Source organism: Copadichromis virginalis, linkage group LG3 (assembly GCF_057382275.1).
Source record: "Copadichromis virginalis isolate Kocher_CV1m ecotype Utaka linkage group LG3, C_Virginalis_male_GT1.1, whole genome shotgun sequence".
Classification (NCBI taxonomy): Eukaryota; Metazoa; Chordata; class Actinopteri; order Cichliformes; family Cichlidae; genus Copadichromis; species Copadichromis virginalis.
In genome coordinates this window covers 60,911,463-60,932,204 of record NC_140620.1, presented here as the reverse complement: position 1 = coordinate 60,932,204, position 20,742 = coordinate 60,911,463, and the positions used below count along the sequence as shown (strand labels likewise).

The 20,742-nt window shown below is 40.7% G+C and overlaps 1 long non-coding RNA gene across 1 annotated transcript; it reads left to right on the top strand.

The window, feature by feature from the left end:
* The first annotated feature begins 11,591 nt into the window (after positions 1-11,591).
* Positions 11,592-14,202, top strand: LOC146716445 (uncharacterized). Its single transcript, XR_014919181.1, has 4 exons — positions 11,592-11,788; positions 12,863-13,327; positions 13,424-14,019; positions 14,144-14,202. It is a non-coding gene; the product is annotated as an uncharacterized LOC146716445 (long non-coding RNA).
* Positions 14,203-20,742: the final 6,540 nt, after the last annotated feature.

Below are 20,742 nucleotides of genomic sequence, written 5' to 3'. Positions count from 1 at the left end.
AAATCACACTCCATGCACAGCTAGCTCTCTCTCTCTCTCTCTCTGTACTTCAAGAACAGTTTCCCGTCTCCAATCTCTGTTTTCTGTATTATTCATGCGCTTATTACCCACCAGTCTACCGTTGTTTTTTCCCTGCTAATATTAGCATCACACGGCACAGCTTCTGTATCACGTGGTATAAGGCTCCGCCCTTGTCATTTGTTGAGCAGGAAGAGTGAGCACTTGGTTTCATGCAGAGTACGTCCCGGATCAAAATGCGGTACAATCGTCGTCGTCTTTTTCTTTTTCTTTCTTTTAAATCGTCATTTGGAAATGAGATCGCAAATAAGTTTGAATCGAGATCGCGATTTTCTAACGATTAATCGTGCAGCCCTAATCCTATTAGTCGACTAATCGCAAAAATAATCGGTGACTAGTCGACTATCAAAATAATCGTTTGTGGCAGCCCTAATGCACACAGGGAAAAGTTAGAGAGGAAAAGAGAGAGCAGGAAATTACTCTTACTCTTAGGACGTATATGGCCCAACAGGCCTCGCGATACAGATGAGCTACATCCTCCGGGAAAGCAGCTGCCAATACAGTCTCCCCCATCTGCTGGAAGGCAGATGCTTCAAAACAGAGTGAGAAGTAAAGAGAGAGGGAAGGAACTCAAACAAATTAACACTATATTTTATCTTTAATAATCATATATATTGCTTTACCAAAACAGCTTGTTTTTGTGTTTTTTAAACTACCATCTCTCTTAAACCAACTTGAATTGAACAGTGAGCACAGCCACTAAGTTCTATGTAACAAAAATACAGGGATGGGAGGGAGGGAGACGGTACCTGCACTGACGTTTAAAAAGAAGGAATAGGAGGAGGAGGGGTGGAGGTGGTGGAGCTCTCCGACAGGGGGAAAACTGAGATTTCAGTAAAGCTCAGTCCAAAGCACTTTCCTAATGATTTCCCTGTAACATTAGTCCTCGAGGTCCCCGTCACAGCAGACTACTGTGAGCGCCACCAGACAGTTAATGAGACAAAAACGAGACGCTCTTACAGCCAGGAGGATGCTTCCAGATGACGCTTGATTAATTTGATTGATTATCTGTGAATAAGTCTTGAGCCTCTCCTCAGTTCTTTATATTTTGCCTGTACTGAGCCAGATGTTCTTCTTCTTCCTTTCTTTAGACTTTCTGAAGGTCATTTAAAGTTTTTCTTTGGACATTAACTGCTTTTTCACCCATTTTCAGTCCAGTCCTTGTACCTGATCGCTTTCAGAGCGATATTTTTGTTTTTTGGGGGGGTTAAACCACTTAACCTAACTCAAGGGGACAAACCCGAGTTGTCAAATACAATACAAAACACACAACTTAGCAAAGAACCAATTTTAAATTTTATCTTTAGGGACTTTGTTACTAGCAACCTGTCACAGAAACACACTATTTAATTTCTTTGGATTGGGAAAGTAGAAGACAGAAAAAAAGGGGACAAGCTGAAAAATCTATCTACAGTGGAGGAACAGTACCTGAAAGTCATGTCAAAAAAATATTCAGCAAACACCTGACACAGGACCTGAAAGATGCACTTGGTCCTTCAGTTGATCCATCTAGTGTTCACCAAAGCCTCATCTCATGGTGTCAGTGAAGGGTGGCTGTCAAGAAGCCATTATTAAGGAAGGGAACAGGGAGAAAAGGCTGAGGGATGCCAAATTACACAAGAACTGGACTGAAAATCAGTAGCAGCAGGTCTGATGGAGTGATGAACCAAAATTTGACAGTTCTGGTTCAAATTGTGGTAATATGTCTACAACCACCTGTAAACTACTGTACAGCTCTGCCATAGTTTGGGTCTGCATTTCAGCCAGGGTGTTGGGGATTTCGTCAAAATTGATGGAATTATGAAAAGTACCACCAGACTTTGATGCACAATGCAATACCATCTGGAAAGCGTCTGATCGGCAGCAGCTTACTAAACACATTGAAACACCATCATTCATGGACTGACCTGAGCCGTGTGGGATCATCTCGGCAGAGAATGGAACAAAACGGCAGCTGATATCGAAAGAAGAGCTCTGAATGTCCTTAAAGAAGCTCGGAGAACTATTCCTGAAGACTACTTAAAGGAATTCCAAAGAAATGTGCCTAAGAGAGTTCAGGGCGTGCTGAAGATAAAGATGCTCAAGCTCATTACCTCATTATATCAACTCTGTTTTTGCCTTTTATATTGTATTTTCATGTAAACTTTTCAAATTTAAACTGTTGCACCCGTTTCCCATTACCCAGCAAGTTATATCTTAGAATTAAGGTGTGGCTCAAACTTTTGCACAGTCCTACATTTCCCATCTATAAAATGATTTGACACCTGATAAACCTTTAAAAGCACTGACCTGCCTCTCCAACTATCTGTTTTAAACAACACGCACTTACCAGCAGTTGTGTTGCGTTTTCGTCAGGTTAGTGGCTCAGACCTAAAACAGCCCAACATTATCTCTAATTCAGGTCTGGACCCAAGCTGACCCATTAAAGTACGTGGTACTCCTTTTATTTGTACTTGTGTACTCAGGCATAAATTAGACTTTTCAGGTACAAACTAAATAACACAAAGAGGAGCTTATGAATAAGAATGAAACTGAGAGGCCCACTGCAAGAAGATACACACCCAAGTGCTGAGATTGTAAAGATGAAAAGTGAGCAGAGGAAAACGAGCGTTTCAGGACAACCAGGCGGTTTCCTCTTCTTCCCATCTGGCAGCCTCACAGCGGGGAGTTATGAGGTAGCCCCAACCTACCTCACATCTCCCCGCTGTGCAAGAACGAGCTCAGCAACACAAGCATCCTTTCTCAAGCATCCATACGTGCACATCTACAGTGCTGCATGCCAATGAACCCATTTTCTTGGAGCACCTACACAAGCTGCAATCTACAGATCGTGTTTCACAGCGCTACAGCGAGAGGCAAACACCTCCCTCTGTTTGTGCTTCATTCTCAGTGTTGGGACTAACGCGTTACAGTAACTACGTTATTATTGTGGTAACGAGCACGGTAACTAGTTATTATGCCAAAATCAGGAACACGTTAGTCGTTACTGGGATTTAGATAGGGTCGTTACTCGTTACTTCGTGTGGTGGCTATCGCGGAGTTTCCACAGATTCAGTAACATTAGCAAGTGGTGGAGGGCAGCAGGTGGATGAAGGAAAAGGGACGCAGAAGGAAAAGAGACCCGAGGCGGCCGCCGGTCCAAGTGTGACCTGAACTTCAGGTAAGAAGTTATGACCTGCAGTCTCTCTGGGTCAGATATGAACCAAGTTTAGGTGGAGTTTATTTTCGTTATTCTGACTTTTTCCGTACTGCGTGCTAGCTAGCATGACAGAGTTTCTATACAGCTGGGTGGTGCTATGAAGTTAATGATGTTGAACTTTATTTTGTTCATAAGTTATTAGAGTTGCCAACCGTCCCGTCTGGTATTCAGAGAAAATATTACGCGTTTCTTATTGAGGTGAAAAGGAACAGTTTGTCCCGGACTTCAGCTACAATGAAAAAGACACAAAGCTGGATTTATTCTGTGTCTTTACACTGTCATTCTCCCCCCTCTCTCTCCCGTTTCTACTTCAATCATGAAAACTGATCAATGATCAGCTGATCGGCTCTCTTGTTTGTTTATCGCTCACTTTGCGCCAGAAAGAGGAAACCAGCGGATGTCGCGCTAAACAACAGCAGCACGTTTAAGCTTGATCAGCTGTTGTTAGAATTTATTTAATATTAATTTCTAGTATCAGCTGATGTTTGCTGGAGCCACAGCTGTAAAGCTGCTGGTCATGATATCGGTTTGGTTATGTGGTGAGAGGGAAACATGAAGATGAAACCAGGAGATGTCCTTACTGGATCATCAGAGCTGTGATGGAGAAACAGGTTTACCTTTTAGGTGACATGAATGAGTTGAAGGGAAGTTATGAACTGTTTCTGAGAGACAAATAACACCAGGATCCTTTTTTAGGTAGCTGACAGCTGGTAACTGTGCAGGTGCGGATCTAGCAAAGTGTTGCCAGGGGGGCATGTAGGGCATTAACAGGGAGAGGTGGGCACAAGGAAATACTTTTCTTTCTTATTCTCATTTAAAATGTCTAGCTTTTAAAAAATAATTATCTGAATCTTACAACAAACGATTGATAGATTGATGCATATATACCATCAAAACAGTGTACATCACTGTCACAACAGCGTTTGTTTTCATTCAAAGGCTTTATGTTTTTCCTATAATGGTGGGCCGGTCTCTAGTTAAAATATCCGGGCCAATTTTCTGTCCCAGTCCAGCCCTGTATGCAGCTCATCTGCAGTCTGGTGTTACCTACATCTTCCTATTCAGAAGGCAGAATTTCTGAGTTCTGAGTACAATCGAAAGCACCACGACTGCAGTTTTTGTGTTGGATGTAAAAGGCGCACATGACGCTGTGACGTAGGCTAGAATCATGGCAGCAGTCAATGACGGTCCAGGCGTGGGATTTCTCTCGTGGAAATATGCACATTATCTTTTCCTTTCTATTGGTAGGTGGCACAGTGCACTTGTGGCAAGTAAGCAAGCTAGAAGACTGGCAAAGTTATGGAAGCAACACATTAACAAGAGAATTCTGAGTAAAACCAAAGTTACTTTCCCTAGTAACTAGTTACTTTGAAAGTAACGAGTAACTTGAAGTAACTGAGTTACTTTTGAGAGAAGTAACTAGTAATGTAACTAAGTTACTATTTTAAAGTAACTTACTCAACACTGTTCATTCTAGCTTCGCCCTTCTCTTCCCAACCACACACACCAACACCTTCCTCTTGTGAATTTTATTTTAATCCTTAACATAAAGACAGCTATAAATTAGGATAATCAAACTTGATTTATTACCTCCTGCACCCCCCCCCCCCCCCCCCCCCACTGTGTGTTCAACAGGAAGCTAAAAGTTGTTAGCTGTTAAAGTGTTCAAAAAACAGCAGGAGCTCGGTGTGAGGCCACAGTGGGCCAAAAAACACAAGATGACCTCCAGCAAGGACAAAATGTATCTGGACGTCTCTGTGAGCATCTGTCTCACTGTGTAAGTGTAGCACAGTGTCTGTGTGTGCATGGCTGGGCAACAGAGACAGCACAACTGAAAGCCAGCACTCAGACGAGGACCCGGTGCATCGTCTGTCTCATCTCAGCCAGTTTACTTACAAACTCTTTAAGTTTGAATTTTAAAGCCGACAATGTGCACAGGGCAGTGATATTTAAAATGAAGGTAAACTATTCCAATCTCTGCAGCCCCAATTGTGTATCTCACACACACACACACAGTCCTGAATTCATTACTGAAGTCTCATCCAGACATTCAATGTGCTCTGTAATTAAATTGAGACGTGGGGTCAAAATTCCCACCTAGATTGAGTGAGATGAAATAGAAATCGGCTCTCCTCTAACTGACTTTATAGAAATAATTGCATAAGCTGCATTTATAACTGTTATTAAATAACAGCAGCACACGAGAACTGAAGTGTAATCCCAGCACATTTCGCTTCGCTTGCACTGATTCTTTAGAGATGACGACCGTGGTGGGTAATTAAGGGCAAACAATATACAAGTGGCGTGAAAAATGGAGGCTGCATTACCTTTCCAAAGCTTCCTTTCCCGATGGCCCGCAGTATCTGGAAGTGGTCAAAGTTTACTGTGGAGAAAATGAGAAGCAGTTAGTGAGAACGTGTCAGTTTGAGCTGAGCTATAAAACAGGGAACATGACATGTACAGCACTGTGCAAAAGTCTTGAGCCATCCCTCATTTGCTTCCAGGGATCCGGACTTCCCTGTAATCTTTAAAGTGGTATTAAGGAATAGCTCTCCAGGCTTTTTAAAGTGTTTCTGATTTTTAATCCAGGGCTTGTATTTGACCACTTTTTGTCTGTTAAGACCCTTCACACTAATCTCTGAAACATTCAAACATAAACATACACCTAAGTCATGGAAAGGACCAGAAAACTTAACAAAGAACCAATTTTAAATTGTATCTGTACACATTTACTTGCAGCCTATTGCAAAAAAACAAAAGCCCACATCATTTGTTCTCACTTCTTTAGTTGAAGAATGCAGTTAATAACACCGTTAACACAGACTGACCTGGCAAAACACGAAAAAATAAGGGGGTGGTTCAAGACTTTTGCTCGGTACTGTATGAGAAATGGAAATGTGCACTTCACAATGTATCGCTGCACTTCGGCAGTACTGTGAAGATTAAATGTTTTTTCCTTCCCGATGCATGTGAAAGGTTAAGACTTACATCTCCAAATGTACTGGAACTGATTTGAACCAGAGGACTCAGCCACACTGTTACTATGTACTGCATAAACACGTTTACCGATGAAGGTAAATCAGACGCTGTCCTGACTGTGTGGCTAAATTTTGTGCTGAAAGCATCAAATCAATTGAATATGATTAACTTGCTATGAGAGGTTTTTACTCCAAGTGTGACTTTTTCTGGCTTCATACACCTTTCAGGGTCAAATTCAAGCACTTTGTGAGCACGTTTAATGTCCATTTTCAACATTTTCCAGCACATTACCATAAAAAGGATGCATATTTCACTTCGCATCACCTGAGTAAGACCACGTGAAAGGCCAAATTAATAATAAGTCTTCTCATCAGATATTGATGCTTCTTTCTTATGTGACACAAAAAACAGGAGGAGACAGATCTTTGCTTGTGTTGTTTTTTAAGTTCATTCATTCAAAACTAACTGTAAGACGCTTAACTACATTGCAGTCTGTGTTATTGTTGTAGACCTAATTATCACCTTTAAAGTGTTTGTGCTAATAACATCATGTAGAGTAAGACAGGCATAGAGAACAGCACTGACTGGGAGAGGCTTTGAACAGATGACATACTCAGATCAATTCAACACTTTAGACTTTAAAAATGCACAAGCGTCTTTCAAAAACCCATTTATTTAATCTATCATCATTGATATTATTATGTACAGTTATAATGTACTGTTCATCTCCCTTAAATAAACAGGCAGCCTTAAAGTGTGAAATAGTCACTTGTCTACTGTCTCAGTGGCTGATAGTGCCCCACAGGCCTCAATGTCAGCTTGAAGCCATTATGTTTCAATTGTTTAATGAGAAACAGATTTTGAATGAAAGCGAGGGAACTTCGGTAGCACAAAAAAGTGCCTATTCTTTGTTCCCATATGGTTCAGTCATATTACCGTCATTTCCCCCTAAGCTGTTCCCAAAGACACCAGGTTAATACTTGAAAAGGCTGCAGCGATACACAAAAATATCATCAATATTCTGTTTACTTGGTGACAACGTCGCTTTTAGCCTTCAATCAGAAAGCCTGACGTTGGCTAGTTAAGCATCGGGCTAACGTTTAACGCTTTCACTTGAGGGAAGTAACTCGTATTACTGCTACTGCTGTGTAATCTTGGTTCAATTCACAGCATATTCTACAAGTTACCCTGCAATAACTAACTGTTAGAATAGCGCCACCGTATTGTATCGCACTGAGTGCACTTCAATCCTTTATCCCGCGAGTTTGCTAGCTAGCAAAATAATAATACCAATTTGAAACAAATAACATGTGTAACGTACACACTCGAGAAAATTATTTACTAGTACTTACGCAAACTCCCCCGTTGTGAAAACGTACAAATCCTTCTTGTATTTTTCGTTTTCCAGCAAACACTCATTAAAACGGCCTCCAGGCACATTAGCGCACTCACCCCCGACTGATCAGGGAGGGGGTGAGGGGTCACACACTGAAACAGACTAACGTGCAGAGGTACAGCCCAGGCAGAGAAATGTTGCTTTTAGACTTTGCGACTCGTTTTATTTCTCTATCTGATAAGAAAACTATTCAATCAGATAGTTATTTGTGGTGAATGAAATACGGTTACAGTTTCAAGAAGTTTTAAGCACCAAATCCGAAATCCAAGCACTGCAATATTAAAATCCAATTCAATTTCTTGTTTGCTCCGAAATCTACGACATGACTATATACAGAAAAGCTTGACATGGTATGCAAAAAAACCCCGAAGACAATACAAATACAAATACATGAACAAAAAATGTTTTAACTGTCAGTTATGTCATTTTAAAATTTTCCAAAACTAACATTTTCTTTGATTGACTGATATTAAATTGATTAGGGTCAAGTTTAGTGTGAACAATATTACACAAAAAAGCAATCGACATGTGGTCTCTGGGGCTGGTAGCTGTGGAGCTTGCTACAGGGGTGCCTCTCTATCCTGGGGAAGACGATTATGACGTTTTGAAATTCATAATTGAAACCCAGGGTCAGCTACCAGATCATCTTCTAGAGTCTGGCTTGTACACTGACTGCTATTTCATCGAGGATAACCACAACGAACAGCGCTGGACATTTAAGACCCAAGAACAATTTCAATACGAGACAGATTATCGATCCAAGGAAACTCGATATATAAAACTTAAGCGTCTCGATGACCTCGAACAACTGCTGAAGGTTAGGCGAGGACCGGAAAATGGCCAAACATTATTTGTAAGGCTAATCAAAGAAATGTTGGCCTTGGATGCAAATCAGCGCATAACACCCTCGGAGGTTCTGAAGCATCCCTTTTTCGACCCTGGCCTCTCAAGGAGAACCCCCTGCACTGACATGAATAGTACAGGGGGACAAAACCTTGTGCTCTCTCAGCAGCAATCATCGTTTGGGTGGCCAGAATTCTAGGGGAGGTAGAAAATTCTTGTGGAAAAAAAGCCCAAAACAATAACATCAACAAAAACAACCAATGAATATGGTCTTAAACTTGGGCACAATTTGGCTTGAAATCCATCAACTAATCTCTCAATATTCAAAGCGGAGCAGCAGACAACTTACCATCACATCAGTCCTTCAATCAGACCTACAACAAACGTCTTCCTTCTCTCACCCCAACCGGTCGCAGCAGATGGCCGCCCCGACCTGAGCCTGGTTCTGCCGGAGGTTTCTTCCTGTAAAAAGGGAGTTTTTCCTTCCCACTGTCGCCAAAGTGCTTGCTCATAGGGGGTCATATGATTGTTGGGTTCTCTGTATGTACTATTGTAGGGTCTACCTTACAATAATACATACAGCCTTGAAGTGAGTGGTGATGTGATTTGCTGCTGAATGAATTGGGAACTAATTGGAAATCTGGATATTAATTAAATAAACCTGCTTTGAGCATCAATTAATTGTTGTTTGAAATTCTTTATAAATATATAAATATAGTGCCACTCTTCTACTGTTTAAATTGCAACTGTTTAAAACTGACTAATTTATTCATACACTTGAGCATAAACACACGCACAGTAAATGGCCTGTATTTGTACAGCGCTTTACTTAGTCCCCAAGGACCCCAAAGAGCTTTACACTACATTCAGTCATTCACACATTCACACACTGGTGATGGCAGCTACATTGTAGCCACAGCTGCCCTGGGGCGCACTGACAGAGGCGAGGCTGCCGGACACTGGCGCCACCGGGCCCTCTGACCACCACCAGTAGGCAACGGGTGAAGTGTCTTGCCCCGGGACACAACGACCGAGACTGTCGGAGGCGGGGCTCAATCTGGCAACCTTCCAATTACAGGATGAACTGCGAACTCTTGAGCCACGATTGCCCTATATACACATATACTTTACAGTACTAGTCAGTGCTTACATACTAGTTCTTTTCCCTACTTTTTCATGCTTACTGGTACAAATGCCTGTTACTAGAGTTAAATGCTATCAATGTATTCTCACAGTTATGGAACTGTACAAATGCATACAAAATAACGCTCACGTAAACATAACTGTGCACTAGTTTGCCCTTATTGCTGCAGTTTGTTTCAAGTTGTTCTCTCACACACACACACACACACACACACACACACACACACACACACACACACTATGTAACGTTTCAGCAAGAAAATACCGCCCCTCCCCCCCACAGTGACACCACCACCACTAGTCTGCACAGCTGACATGAGGCAGCATGGATCCATCCTTTCATGCTATTTATGCCAAATTCTGACCCGACCATCTGCATGTCAGAGCAGAAATCAAGACTCATCAGACCAGGCAACATTTATCCAATCTTCTCATGTCAAATTTTGAGAACTGTAGCTTCAATTTCCTGTTCTTAGCTGACCAAAACGCTCTTCTGCATTCTTTGGTTGCAACAAATGGTTGTATGAGCTACGGTTGCCTTCCTATCAGACATTTTTCTCTGACCGTTGACATCAATAAGGCAGTTTTTCCAAGAGAACTGCCTTTCACTGGATATTTTCTCATTTTTGTCACCGAAAAGGGTGTCTGTGTTACTTCTTGTCTTATATATATTGTCTCTGTTTTCCTCTGTCCTTTGTCAGTGTCTGTTCACCTACCCCTGTGTCTCCATATTCCCAGTGTTCAAGGTTTCCGAGTGTTTTCCCAGTTTAGGTTTTCATGGTTGGTTCTGTTTGCTACTCAGCCAGAATAAACAGCTCGCTCTTTTTAAAAGTAGGCTCCAGAATGGATGATGGCATGTTCGCATGTCTTTATGCAACACTGAGTGTGCTGAACTAAAGGTAGGCCTAGTTTCATTTTCATGGTCATTATTATCATGACAATGATTACGCCTTATTCTGATTATTTCTCCCTTTTGGAGATGTAACATTTACATGAGGGGTGTAGGAACATTTCCCCCTAAATATTTTTAGATAAATTTTTGTTGAAGTCACTGTTTTTGTCGTATTGATGATGCAGCTAGAATAAGTGCTTTTAAATAAAAGAATAACCATTCAAAGTGCTCAGTGGTGAAACTGTAACTCTTTCAGAGTTTGACAGCTGGACAAGTGATGCCGTATTTAAAGAAACATGAGATGAGTGCAGCATATTATCTGAACAGAGATCATTCAATGAGCAAGAATAAACACTGAAAGAGAAACACTTCACTGTTGATTATCATATGAAGTCTAATAAAAGCTGTTAATCTGTTAATATCCTGCTAATCTGCATACAGCAAATACAGAACATGCGACTTTAAAGCATCCAGCAAAGTGATAACTGTCCTCTGCCCACTAAGTAGTGACTCTACAAAAGATTATTTTCAATATCATCTTTATATTATATTTAGTTATTCTCCAGCGCAACAATGTAAGGAGCTCTGTGATTGGTTAGGAAAGGACAGACTGGCCACCTCGATTTTTCTTCACTGCACATTGATCCATAGCTTTGCTCTGTAAAGGCTAACAAAGTGCTTTTGCTTTACAAAGACATTCAGCGTCGGTATTCACTCTTTTAAAATGCCACTGAACACTGGAGTGAAATGGAGCCCTGATCCTCAGAGTTTTATTGTTGCTAACATTTCTTATAGATAGCACAGATAGTGCCCCACTGCAGTAATCACTCATGTCTAGATATTCCTGTTAAAAATGAGTTTTTCCTCCCCACTGTAACATGGCAAACATAGCAAACGGATAATCCAGCTGAAGCTTCAGACAGCCGTCAGACAGTGAAACACTGCCATCTGCTGGACGCGAATAACAAAGACGCTGCTTTGACGGGTGAGGGAGTTTCAACAAGTCTGCAACGACTCAAGCATCAAACTACAGAACTATTCTAGCGGACATGGTGCTCTAATGACTGCTTCATTAACGCAGGTCAGAAAGGATCAAACATATCAATAAATCATAAAACACAAAACGTCTCTTATTGCCCAGGGCTCAGGAAGTGAGTGTGTTCCTTATAGCCCAACACGTTCTCACTCCCAACTCGTCAAACGTGTGACGCATGGTCAGGCTCCCTCTGCTTCACTTATGGACCATATGGACCACCAGGTAAGACCATTTAAACGGACAGCATTTATAGAATGACTATTAAAAGTCAGCGAGTGTCAGTAATGTTAATGTGGTTATGTTAGTAATACACCGAGTGCTAATATAACAGCTTTAAGATGCATTTGTAGATGTTATTACGTGTTTTACCGTCTTTATGGTGCTAGCTTAAAGTTACGGTGTAAACGTTAGCTTATATTGGAGGAAAGCTGTTACTGTTTAAACGATGTTAGCACAGAAATATTAGCTTCTGTCATGACTGATGAAGTTACTAGTTAATAAAGTTTCCAGTAAAGTGTTTAATCGCAGCCACAGACTGACAGCAAATATCTCGATTAGCTTCAGTGCATCTGTAATAAATATGTGCAAGTTTCAGTGCTTCGTTTAAACTGTATGATACTTATACTGACCCAGGGTCAGTGTAAAATACAATCCTAGCTGTGTGAACAAAGCCTGGCTGCTTTAATCCTGCATGACAAACCTCAGGATGCAGGTTATTATTACTCTTTCCTGCTGGCACACCTGTCACACCTGAGAGTCAGCTAGAAACTCACAGTGACGTGGACATCATGCAAAGACTGCCAGACTCTGTAATACTGCAAATGATCAGTGACTCAGGTTATCACTAAACTTTAAACGGCACCTCTGTGTCTCTGTGTGCTGAACATCTAGGATTGAGTCAGGCTGCATTGACTGTGGGACTTTAATGTGTTAAAAGCAGGTTGAAGACGGCTCAGAAACATTTGAAGATTAAAATTTAGCATTATGGCTGCTGGTGGTTTGTAAAGCCTCTACTCAGCTGTATTTTTGTTACTAATTTATGTTTGTTGTTGTTTAACACAGATTTCAGAAGAGCAAATATGCTTAATAGTTTAACTAGATTTCATTTGTCAGTGTGGGACTGCTGAGTCACCTGAAGAACTCATTTCATTCATTCTCCACATGATGTTCATTTACAGAAATGTTTCACAGGAACTGATTTCTCCCAAAGGGTGAACTAGTGTGTTTCCATAGATTACCTCTGTATGAATGTACTTCTTAAATGAAGGCAAGTGTTTGTCCTTTTTTGTTCCTCAGGTACAGTACGTGATATCAAGGGCAGGCGGTCATCACTGGGGGTAGACAAGAAGCAGACGTACTTCCAAGAGGGAGCTGCAGTGAGGTCAGAGGTCAGAATCTGAAACAGCTCAGGTTTATATTTTAGAGGTTATAAAAAATCAAAATGTATTATTTAAAGAAACCTTTAAATAATAGTCATAATTATGATTATTATAAGAAATATCAAACATTTAAGTGGATTTTCTGTTACACATATCGTGTTAGCCCTGCAATAAACTGGCAGCCTGTCTTTGTCCTGTATCAGCTGGGATAGGCTTCATCCTCCTGCAACCCTGAATTGGATACATTGTATTCCAATTATGTAATCTGATCATTTACAAACTCAAGGTATCTAATCAAAATGTAAGTGATGCCGCCCTTGACAGACAGGGAGATTTTATTCCTCAAAGACCATCATCCAGTCGAAGTACTAGTTGCCACGTGGTCAGTGTTCTCACAACCATTGATTTTATCTCACAACTTGTTTTCACCAAAGAATTTCAGTAAGTAAATATTCTTCAATCTCTTTTTTCCCCCCAGTGTCTGCAGATCAGCATCAGTGTCCACGTGAAGAACCTAGTTATGTTGCCAGTGTCAACCCAACAAAAGGTACTTTACCTTCTTGTATATATTGTGATTCCTTTACTTTTATATTTGTTGTTATAGTTGAGTTAGGCAGGGCTTTTGTGCAGTCCTAAGAAACATACTGCCTAGAGTGTTTTTCACTTTGTGGAAGAGTTTCTTTATTTTTTTTCTGTTAGTGTGTGGAACTGAGGTGCTTCGTCAGGAGCTCCTTCAGTTGTTGGAGGATGGAGAAGAGGACGCAGCCATGACTTGTGAGACGTTGTCTGAGTCAGCTGCTACTCACTGGGCGATCAGAAACATGGTGTCCTTGCTAAAGTGGAAAGAGGCCAGGCCTTGTCTTATAGACAATATGTTAGCTACTCTGGATCCACAGTCACACCGTGTGTGTCAGTGTGGCAAACAAGTAGTTGTGAGGTGTCTGGACTGCCTGCCTCTTCCATTCCTTTGTGCTGACTGTGATATTGCAGTTCACACACGCTTTGTCCTGCACAGCAGAGAGGCAGTAACAGGAGGGTTTTTGCAGCCTTCATCAGAGTTTCACAATCCAATAGGTACGGTTTTTAAGTCTTATGCATTTATTGCTATGTACTATGAGTGTGTGCTGTTATTGTATATTTATTGTGTATCATTTAATTTCCAATTCTTTTTATATATATTGTGTGTTTTTAATGTTAGTTCGGCTGTTGCCTGTGCAAAGACCAGACTGTGTGTGACTGCCCAGCAGGTAACGTTGAGGTTTCAATTGTGGCTCTTGTAACCATAAATGGTAAGTTGCTCTTTTGTCACACAGTACATACACAATAGATGTGTTTGCAGGTTTTATTGCAAATTGTACATTGCTACATTGTTTTGAATTACCCTCGGCCCGCAGTATATGTGGGCACCTGTCAAAGGTCATTTGGATTTACCAGACCGCTTTGAAAACAACATGGGAAAAAATGAATGTCTTTGTTGAGCCATGACTGGATTTCTCCTTATCCTTCCTAAAGGCCGTTATAACCTTGCACTGCCAGTGGTGAGCTGCACCAGCTGTGGCCTAATGTGGTCCCCCTCAGTTAAGGACTTCCAGGGTGGTGGATATTGGCCTGGCACCTTAAATTTCTGCACCCTGTTTTCAATGGATGTCTTTCAGTCTTTCTATGACATTAAGAAGCTGCAGCAGGGATGTCACTTAAGGCCTTTGTCAAAGTGCTGGATGAACGAACAGCCCATTTTGGAAGGGTGAGTTTCTAAATTTGTCAAGTTTAAGGAAATTGTGCAAATCAATGTTTATGATGACTGTCCGTGAATATTCTGTTGTTTGTCCTCTACTTAAAAGACTGGCCGAATATCAGCTGATGCCTTCAGCAAAAGTTTCTTGGAGTGGAGTGCTGTAAAGTGTGAGGTGGACAGGATGTGCAAGGAGCCATGCTTTAGCTGCCCTGCCTGCACTCCAGACATGCTCGCCGTCTCAGTTGATGGAAACTGCAAGCTTTATCGCTTTCAATCAAATGCAAGGTACGTTATGCATTGTGTACATAAATCAAATATGGATTTGTACAAAAATTGTATTTTGATGTTTCTTTTCAAACAACTGTCACCGTGTTCGTTCAGCACTTCAGAGCAGGGGAACTTTGAAGGTGTCTTCATTGAGAAAGATGAGGAAGTTGCTGAGTTTGTGAAATACATCCAGAGACACACAAATGATGTAAGATACACATATATATCAGTGCTGTCAGCGTTAATCTTGTTAAAATGACGTTAACGCCATAACCATATACTCATACGTGTGTGTGTGTGGATACATATTTGGATGGGTGGATATTTATTTTGTTTTTCTCTTGGTGTTGTCGTAATACTATTTACTTGACTTTATCTTAATGTGTACTTAATTTTGAGTAGCTCACACTTGGATGTGCGAGGTATACTGCAGCTTGTAGTCTTGGATACGTTTAAGACATTTTGTTATAAGGTTGAATGAATTCAGCAGTCATGTATTGTGACCTCCTTTCTATAGATCAAATGGGGAGGTGCGTTTCAGGATGGGGACGGTTCTACAGTTGGAGAAGAGGTGGAACAAGTAAACAGTTTCCTGTCTAGGGCGGCCATCACAACGAAGTACATGTCTAAAGCAGGTGTGTGTCTGTGTGTGAGATTCCACTCAGTCTCCTGCTCATTCATTCTTATTTGTATACTAACTGAAATGCAGGGCGAACAGACATGCTGAGCCTCCTGGCTTTGGGCTGGAACAAAAGGAAAGTGGAACAACTGGGCCGCACTTTGAGCCAGAGATATCTAAAGGTCATTTTTTCAACACCCATTTTAATGTGTGTGGTAATGGGGCAAAAACACCAGTACTCTAAAAATGTCCATATGAATGACATTTATTAATGTATTCTTAGATCATAAGGATCCTTAGAGAACAAGTGGAGAGCCTGAATGCGAGCAGAAATGAGCTGGGTGTGGATGACGACACACTGCAGCAATGGGCTGAAGGTGAGTCTCAATATAATGCACTCGTGTATAACAACAGGACCCACCATGGCCTCATTAAAGAACTTAGAGTTAAGATCTTTCTGACAGTGTCAACAAACAATGAAAAATAAGCTTGTAAAAGCAGAATTGATGGCAGAGTTGTTGCGTTTGATCAAATTGGATTGGACCTGGGTTGAAGTGATGTCGTACTAGTTGGTTTTATAAAGCTGAACACCAACATACTTGTTATCTCATGATAATGCAGCACATGAAGGCTCCAGATGTCTTATAATGAATATCATCAAGTCAGTGATTACAGAGTCCACTGTAGTTTGGTGACTGTTACTCATCCTGTGTTCTGATTAATATTCCTCTCACTTAGAAACGGATCAAACTGATGGCAGCCTTGGAGCGTTGCAGGCACGAGTAGAGCAGCTTGTCGTCATCATCAGAGTGCGAACACAAAGTCTTTACAGACAAAATGGTGTCACAGTTTCTTTGAAACGGACCGTTTGATGCTCAGTTTGTACAGCTCGTACAGCTACTTTGTAAACAGAATAAAATCAGATCCAGGTTTGTTTAAGCTGGATGTGATTTGTTCTAGCAAACGAATTGATGAGTGTAGATTAAAATGTAAATATATGCATTATGTGAAGGTGTTCCTTTTTATGATTATTTACAGATAGCAACAAGAGGCGACACAGAATTCACAAGGTCATCTTAGATGAGAAGAAACGCTTGGCGGCTGCTGTTGACGACTACAACAAGGAAACAAGCAACAAAGCAAATCGTATCCAGTGATGCCCTCATGCAGAGCGACGTTTGGCCCTGGCAGAGCACAAGTGAACGTAAGCTCTTGATTTCTAAATATCCTTTTTAAACAAACTCCCAGTATCTGAGCAGCAGTTGAATGTTTTGTTCTTGAATCATAATATGCTGCTATGTTTTCCCATCTGATGTTGTTAAACTGCAGCTGCTGCTGACCTCCGGACAAAGAGAAAGGTCTTTGAGAAGGTGATGGCTGTGAGGCGCCTGAGAGAGGAGGAGATGATCCTTTGCAGGGAGATGCAGCATCACTGGACAGTGTTGCAAATGCGATCTGTGGTGTTGGGGACAATCTCCTCAGACTGTAAGCACATCTTTTATTTATTTATACATTTGGTGATGAATTGATTGAAAATAATAGCAGATGCTAAAGTCTTACTGGATCTTTTACCTATATTTGGGTTGCTAGCTAACACTGCCTTCTCCCTTAAAAAAAGTTTAATTACATGATCCTAACTCCTGAGGTTCAGGGTTTACGTGAAACCACCAATGTTCAAACACCTGAACTTTCCACACAGAGCACTATGGACTCTGACCAAACAGGCAGACGTTACCCTGAGAGAAATCGCAGAGCACCTCAGAGACTGAACTTATAGGTTTCCAGTTCATTTTGTAAGGAAAGCAGTTAAAATGTTTAAGAGGAAACAACCTACCTCTATGTTGTAAATCACTGAGTAGGTGTCATATTTCAGTTTAAGTACAATTATTGGGTTACGGCATTTACCTGAAAATATCTCGATTGTTTGATACTTATGTTCATCAAAGCTGGATGGGAGGAGCTGTGATGTATTTAGTAAAATCAGTCTATATTTTGTGGTAAAGTAGAGAACACCAAGCGTGGTGCATGTGCACATTGATATGCCTGTGCCGTTCCACAACATGGTTAATAAAGTAAGTTACTAACAACCAAAAATGTGTTGTTACTTTACCAGTTGAGTTATAAGAGAGAACATAACAAACTGGTTGAGATCCTGGATTAAAGAGGGAATGGGAAGGGAAGAGGAGTACAGAGGACTGATTGGTCGGTTCGTGAGGTGGTGTGAGGAGAATCACCTGAAACTGAATGTGGCCAAAACAAAGGTGCTGGTGGTGGACTAATTGTAATTTAAAATGTGAAAATTTTAGCTGTCCTCCATCATTCTCCCTGAGGAGTCGAGTTACGGTGACTTTGTATCTTCTACAAGAGACGCACAAGAGCAAGTTTAAAAAAAACTGTAGAGGAAAATATGACAAAGTCCCAAGACTTACAAAAGGAAGCTTATGCTAGACGAGTCCAGAAGTACAGAAACCTTGTGTACAGCGTTGGAGATGAAGTTCTTCTCTTGAACATGAAACGTGGAAGGAAGGGAGGAAGACTTGATCCAGATTTTTCAGGACCCTACACCATTCAAGACATCGCTGGCAAATGTGTGAGATTAAAAAACACAGAAGGAGCAACTTTAAGAAATCACTACAGCATTGACCATATCAAGCCATACAGAAGAAGCCACCATGTAAATATCAGTGACAAGTAAAAATACCCAACTCGCAGTCAGACAGGGAAAAGCAGCACAGACCTGAAGATGCCTCCCTGCCATCCTACTGCTAACCCTCAGTGCCAGCAAAGTCCAGAGGATTCATTCTGCACCCAAAACGGCTGACACAAGGAGTTTAATTGTGTTCCAGGACCAGAAACGCGTGAACAAGAACTTCCCTCCCGGAAACAAAGCTTAGAAAATGAAGGTGGCATAGTGAACAACTCTTTTTGACCAGTTGGTCATTTGTTGCCAGTTTGGCGTTGCAACTTAATTGACTGTTGCATGACTTTGTTTGCATTTTGCAGTCTTCAACTCATATTGGATGTAAAGAAACATGCACTGAGCTTGTGGAAGTCTGGAAATGGATCTGCCTGTCAGTAATTTTCTATTTTGCCCACCCGCTGTACCTTTCCTATTTCTCTGCGTGTAAATGCATGCCTATTGTATTGACTTTTTTCCTGTTGTGGCCCGTCGGCCTTTACCAAGCGTATCCACTAGAAATCTCAGGCATGCCTGAGCTAACTTATCATATTTTTCTTTTAGTAAAGAGGCTATGGCGTGCAAAGGATACTGGGCGCTTGGAGGCAGCTGTTGGACCATACAAGTTATTGGATTCCTCTTTTCGAACACTGCAGGGGTCACGGTGGTTTCTGATGAGGTAAGAGAACTTATCATTGTTGATTCTGATTTCGAGGTTCTGCTCCTTCTGAAGTATTTGCAGTGCAGAGACCATTAATAGTTTAAAATGTGCGAGTAGGTCGGGGGGTTTATATAGCAAAACTCTGATAAGGTTTCACCCATTCACTTCAACAGGAAAAAATGTTATCAACCACAACACAGATGTTGTGACATCATAATACCCAGTTCCAGTATATGCAGAAAGAACCTTTATCAGCAATTCTATTCCTTTAGATGTTTTTGTGTACAGCACTCAAGCAGTTACTTCAAAAATTGTTGCTGTTGTTGTATAAACTCAGATTTTTCAAAACAGGTCATTGATGCATATCTGCACCGTGTTATTGACAGACGAAAGGTAAGTAAGAAATGTCATTTACCTACTAATTTTGAAAAAAAAAAAAAACCCTATTTACTGTTCTATAACATTTTTGTATACTTGTGCAGAATGCTGCACACCTGCTCTGTTCAGTAGTTGCAAGCTCGTTGTTTTCTGGGCAGTTCAGATGCCTCAACTGGTATGTTGAAAGCTCAGAAGTGGTCCAAACAGTTGACTCCTTTCTGTTGCTGAGGAAAGAGTTCGGTTCCTTTAAAGAAGACTATATTTGAAAACACCCTGAGACGCATGGTACCTAAGTAAATCCAAATTACTCTGCACTTCCAATCCCACAGATGAAGTTCCCAGTTGAAGACGTGGCTGTGCCCTGTGAACTTTGGTACACACTGGATTCTTGTGGTATGTGTTCATTTTGTTATTAATTTGCATAATTTGTTGTGAAGCAGTTTCTTGCACAAAGTGTTATTTTTAAATAAGTTTTCAGTGGCACAAACAATTGTAATTTTTAATTTAATTTTTTCTTTAGATTGTCAACATTTCTGCACAGAAAATACTGCTCATAGACCCCATGGGAATGAAGGTGTTTATGACAGGAAAATTCTGCGCAACTGGAGGTATGTATGATACTGAGGTGTTATTCTTAGATTAAAAAAAAAAAATCTTGTTTCATTACAAACACTTTTGTTCAACTAGGAATTTTCTGAGGATGAGAGGGCATGAAGACACCATGGAGTGGCAGTTACAGACTATGCAACACAACAAGCAACAGGATTCCTGCAGTTGTGGAGTTTTACTGTTAAAGGTAACCCTTATTCAAATGATTCAGTTTCTTGTTAGCTAGAATTAAGACTTTAAGTGAATTTAAGTGAAGTGAAAGTTATTTCGGTCAACAACAACAAAGATGATCATTTTACATAGAAGTACTTAATCATACAGTAACTGAAAAAGGAATAGGCTGAAGCCTTGTGGCTTATAATTATCCTATCCTTTACCTAATTAAGACTTTACATTCTAATTATGATCAATCTCACAGTTTGCAGAACACTACCTTGATTTTGGAGAGGTCAGTGAGGTGTCAACCACTACAGAGCCAGTTGTGCTGGAGCGAATGCAGATAGCTTGCACCCTACTTGAAAATCGAGGTAAGTCCAGTAAAGTCCTTATCACGTTAGTGCGTACTTCCAATTTAAATAGTGCTTTTCAAACAGCACAGTACAAATAGTGCTCTTCAAACACTTTCAGATAAGACCCTTCTCAAAGTCTAATTTAGACTAATTTTCCAGGAAGTATATTTGGAAAAAATGTACTATTATTTTTTAATTATTCAATAAATAATGTTTGATTAAAACCTAACTATGATTGTGTTTCAGGGAACGCTGAGGACTACTGCATTGTTTGCTCCATGTTAGATGCTAACGCTGACCGCAGCATGATTGAAATGGTAAAACAAAACAAAACAAAAGAAA